This window comes from Triticum aestivum, chromosome 7A (assembly GCF_018294505.1).
Source record: "Triticum aestivum cultivar Chinese Spring chromosome 7A, IWGSC CS RefSeq v2.1, whole genome shotgun sequence".
Lineage (NCBI taxonomy): Eukaryota > Viridiplantae > Streptophyta > Magnoliopsida > Poales > Poaceae > Triticum > Triticum aestivum.
Window position 1 is genome coordinate 482,288,194 of NC_057812.1, and position 5,949 is coordinate 482,294,142.

Sequence of the window (5,949 nt, forward strand, 5' to 3'; positions counted from 1 at the left end):
GTCTCTGGATCATTTTAGGGTTACCTGTTGATTCTGGATGTATTAAATATTTTTCAGCTAAGGCATTCTAATGTTGTTGCACAACCCGTATACCAACGATGAAACTTGTTACTACCTTCAGATTTTTGCACTGTTAATGCTTATAGATTACATACCTCAATTTCATGAGATAAGTCAATTTTTTTGTACAGTGTCACCAAAATGCCAAGGCGCTGATGTTATTTTATTTTGGTTAAACTGCACAAAAAATTATGAAGATAAGAGGAAAGGTCAAGAGTGGGCACCTCCTCCTTTGGCTATTGTATTGATTCGTTCGATCAAGTCTTTATGTTTGATCGATTATCAAGATTGGGGTAGCAATTTTTCATGTCCACTCGAGTTCGAAATGATATTTACCTTGAAGGTACATGGTTCGCAATTTTTTAATACTGTCATTAGTTAATAATGCTAGTTACCTTCAGACTTTTGTATTTGGTTTAATGCTCTTGCACAGCTAGTATACCAATGCTGAAACTTGTTACCTTTACATTTTGTATTGTTAATTCTTATAGAAATCTTCCAGTGCTAGAGCTTATGGAAATCTGTTCGGTAAAACCATTGTACTGTACCCTGTAATAAAATAACTACTCTACTGTTGCACTAGCCACTGGATTAGTGTATATTTGTACTATTCAAATGGTGTTGCATTAGCGTATGGACATATATAAAGTGTGGCAACTTTTCTAGATATGTGCTCAAGAAAACTACTAATTGTTTTTCTAAATACTGGATGTTTGGGTACTTTAAATTGAACTGCGAAAACGTCTTATATTAAGGAACAGATGGTGTATAGTTCACTCAAATTATCCCCGTAAAGCTAGTCACACCTTTGTTAAAATTAATGTTCATTATGTTATCAGAGGAGGTCTGTATGTTTGTCTCTAATGCCTGTCGACTACATACCTGACATCATGATGTAATCTTAAGTCATTTCCTTTTGTACAGTGTCACTGAATTGTCAAGGCGGTGATGGCATTTTATTTTAGTTGAACTGCACAAAATATGCTTAAAAGAAGAGGAAAGGTCAAGAATCGATCATTCTTTCAGAAAGAACTATATATGCCTTTCTGACATCAGCCGCTTTTGCCTTATTTATTCCTTCAAATAGGTGGTTAGAAACAGTCTTGCTACCTTTTCCCATTAAGAAATTGGAATGCTTATATTTGTGAGTCTATGCTTCAACTAGTCCCACTTTTATATTAATCACACTTTCAATATCTATGCAAACAGGGATGCTCGATTTTAGTGGAACTACACAAAAAGTCCAACTGGTTCAACATTAGGAGCATGTTTTCTTCCAAACCTTTATATCCAATTGGTGGCACTATGAGCTGTTCATTACGAAGGTACAAGGTTTGCTACTATCTTGCTACTCTTGGTGTACTGTCATTAGATAGTAATACTAGTGGTTTGCATGTGAATTTATTGGCAGGGTGGACCTACATTAGAGGTGCAGGACAGGATTCAATGATTGGATGCTCAATTTCGGTTGTATCAATTTCACCTCTTCCATCACTATGAACATGGATATCCTTGGTCTGATGAAGAATAGGCGCTATATTTCTGCTATGAACCAGCAAATCAATTCAGTATGAAATTGTCCAGGGCAAAACATAACTGTATCAAATTTTCCAGTGCAAAACATGACAGATGCTAAGCAGAAGAGACATGTTTAAACCGAAAATACAAGGTGGGGTATATGTTTACTAGCTTCTTGATATTTGTGCAGATAGAGATGTCTGCCCATTGCTATTTGGCAAACACACAAAGTGACCGCAATTTTGGTTGAACTGCACAGGAGAATAGTATAGTCACTTCATGCAGTGCCATTTGAAAATAGACACAGAAAGATTGGATAGTCACTTCATGGATTGTAGAAAAGTAGTATTGTACTATTTATTGGCCAACACTAGGTGCTTCATTGCTTTGGTGTTATTATACATTGGGCATCATTTGCCTAAGTTAAAGTCTGTATTTCGAAAATAGTCTCGCCATATGATCGAGAGAAGACCAAATCATATTGCAGTGGATGTTCCTCCATCATGTGTGGTTCATTCTCATGGTTCTAGCTGTTGGTGAAACCACTTACGTTTGCAAGAGGAATTGTAGACTTCACAAACAAATTTGTCTTTCAGTCTGTACAGAATATTGGCCAAGATAAGCACCCATGTTAGTAGGAAGAACGGATGTTTTTTCTAGATCGTTGCTTTTGGAGCTACATATTTAGATATGATCTATGAATCATTGAGATGCATTAACATGTTTATCTTATGTATGGGAATCGTACTAGTTGGTTTTGAATTTGGGCTACTAATGTGAACATATTACAATGTCAGGCATGTGAGTCTCGTGTGAACATTTTGAACGGATCGGCTCTTACTACTGTGCACATCACGATCCTTATTTCTGTGTTCTTAGTGTTTACAAGTTACTAACAGTTCCTTATTTCTATTTGCTCAGTGTTTACAAGTTACTGATCGATCACTAGCTAGCCTACTAAAGCGCTCCTAGCAGTTTTAGTTCCAACGCAAGATCCGAAGTGGTAGTTTTTTGAATAGAAATGCCTACCTATGAAGAAACTGACAAGCTGCTCTGAAGAAAATGCCATGCGAATCTGAAAAAAACTGCTAGCAAAAACGTTCGCAAATGCCTTATCTCCAAGCGAACGTTCATCATCTAATATGATCATACACGTACACCATCCGACCTACTCGATCCTACACGTACACTATCCGACCTACTCGATCCTACACGGATAAATAGCGGATCACGCACGTACTACCTCCTTTCCGGTTTGCAGGGCTCAATTCAAAAAAACGACCTACTCGATCCTACACGAATAAATAGCGGATCACGCATGTACTACCTCCTTTCCGGTTTGCAGGGCTTAATTCAAAAATCTAACCAACCAAGGTAGATGATGAGTGGTGGAATCATTTTTGACAAGGAGGGAGTACCTCATCTGGATGATTCGAGTGAACTGGTTTGACCGTCATGCCGGCGTGCGACCAAGCACGGACGGGATGCACCACTGACGCGACGGGACGGCACAGTCATAATTTTAGTTTTTCTAGTTTTCCACGGCAAGCTGGTGCGCTAAGCCATGCCTGCTTATGCATTGAATTCTGATGACCACGATGACCGTCGTGTTTCCCGCGACACGCTAGTTCGCCTACCTTCCGCCTATAATTACCGTTTCCCAGGCTTCTCCGGTGGCACCATCACCCAACTCGCCCTATCCTCATAAGTCCCCACCGGCCCGACGTTGCTCGCCACTTATCCTCGCTCTCGCCACGTCTGCCATGCCCCTGCCCATCCGCGATAGGCGACACCGGAGGCGGTCACCGCCGGAACTAGTGTTAGGTTTTTCACCGGAAGGCAGACGGAGGGAGGAGGCATTCTATCGGTCTTTAGATGGCAATGCGGACTATGAGGAGTTGTTGGAGCGCGACCGCGTGGCGGAGGAGCAGCGTATTGCCGATTTGCGCCGCCAGCGGGACATGGAGAAGCAGCACACCGGCGCTGTGAGTCGCGAGCAGAGCGCCCGTAACTGGGCGGACTACGTGGAGGTCGGCGCCCGGCAAATAGCCCTGGAGGCTGTCGGGCACGCACGCGTTCGTGACGCTGATTTTCACTACCAGCTTGTCTAGTGGGTTTCCCGCTTAGAAGCCGAAGCTTCGGTGGACCACACCAGCATGGAAAGGGCCAACGCGCGCGAGCAACGCGCCCTATCAAACCTCTGGCAAGTGCAAGGCGATGCGGAGGACACCGGTGCCGGTGTTTAGCGTGTACCGCAGATGGCAGCCGGCATCGTCTAGTTAGCTAAGAGTAAGTTAGTACTTGTACGCTACTAGAGTATTAGTGGGAGTAGATAGTTAACTTGGCTATGATAGTTGTCAACATGGAAGTTCAGTACTATATATGTGGATCAGACCTGTTACTTTGCTCTGAATGTTGAACTTTCCGTTTTAACGTATGGAATGGGCTGTTATTTTTTAAATGGATTGTATTTGTCCTCCACGGGTTTAGAGGCTGACTTGTGGGCCCACCAAGTTGACGCGTACACAATCAGGAGATGATTGTATGTGGAGAGGATGACAGCAGGGACTCGCCAACGTCATGGCAGTACGCAAGCAAGTGCCTCCTTATTTCAAGCCAATAAATAAATGGCTCCTCCTCATGGATTTCTGAGATCTGGGTCCCATGCCATTGTCAACGTAGTCAATAAATGAGAGAATTGCACAACGAGCGGCTGACACCAGGGACCCAGCAGCTCGCCCAGTTATTTTTGTTTTGGGTTAATTTGATAAATGCCACTCCAAATCTGGTGTTTCCGAGAAATGCCGCTGCAATTTCCAAACTTTGAAAAATGCCATTTCATGCCATTTCCAGTGGCATTTTTCGAAGTCTGGAGTGGCGCTTTTTAAAGTTTGCAAATTGCAGTGGCGTTTTCCAAAGTTTGCAAAAATTGCAGTGGCATTTTTCAAAGTTTGGAAATTGTAGTGGCATTTTTATGAATCACCATAATTGGGGTGGCATTTATCTAACTTGTTTTTGAGATGGAAGCAGGGTGTCAACTGGGCTGTGCGGGGCACTCTGGCCTGTCTAGACAGCCTTCTCTTTTATGTTTACCACAGACCGCCCAGTAGTTTTTTTCTTTCTGAAAATGGCTAGCCCAGTTTTTTTGTGATTTGCCAAGTTAGTCGCTTTGTCAGGCCTATTGGGCTGCAAATCTTTCAAGACGAGGAGAGCTTCATTCGGCTGGCCGAGAAAATGGCCTATCAGTAATGAGAAATGGGTTGTACATTTTCAAAACACATCAAACCGGCAATTAGTTTCAAATTTCTTTTTTTCATTTTGAGATTTTAAATTGAATTGATTTTTATGCGTGGACAATTTGTTGGATTTTATATTGATATACATCTATTTTTAAAATCAGTTTGAATGTGACTCGAAATTCGGCATTAAAAACAGTTCGGACCGCACCGAAATATGCAAAATTTCGTATAATATTTTAACCGTGGCCACAATATGGGTTGTAATGCTAACAAAAAGAATATGGGATCCAAACAAACTTAAGAATTATCAAATGGGCTGTAAATTATTAGAAATAATGGCAGATGGGTTGTATGCTGTTTTCCATAGATTTGAGGCTTCCCTAAAAAAAGACTGACGCACAAGCAGTGACTGTTGGATGTCCATCCAACGGCCGTCGTGCTTCTTCAATCTCTGCTCTTCCTGCTCTAGCCGCTCAAACAAGCACCGACGGGACTGCCTGCTCCCTCTCCCCGTGGCCAGCTGTGCTGCCGCTTAGGCCTCATCACCCCACCATACTCCCATCGCTGGCCTAGCCATCCCTCTACTCACCCACACATGCTGTTATTCTCCGGCGACGGCAGACGAACCAGTAAACCCTCGTACAGTCGTACTCCCCTCCGCGTGGGAAACAACTGCCGAATCTTCCCTGGCTCCGTGTCGTTCCCTTCCTTGGCCTCGCTGTCGTCCACCGCCCCGGTTCTCTCGGCGCGGCCTGGTCAACGTGGTCAACGACCGACATGCATCTGAAGTGGACTATACGTGGAGAGGCTGACAGCTGGGTCCATGGTTGGACGCAAGGAAATGCCTCCTTATTACATGCAAAATAATGATTCCTCCACCTGACATCTGGGACCCACCGAAAGGGCCTCTGTATTTCGCGAAAAAAACGTTACCGCCACTGACAGCTCGGACCCACCAGCTATATCTTCGCACGCAAGGAAGTGCCTCCTTATTACGCACAAAAAAATGAATACTCCCCCTGCTAGCTGGGACCCAGTATAGTGGGAGGCTGACTTGTGGGCCTACTAAGTTGACGGGGACGGAGGGCTTTCTCAACTTAGTCAATATGCATAATTCTAGCTCTAGTGACCG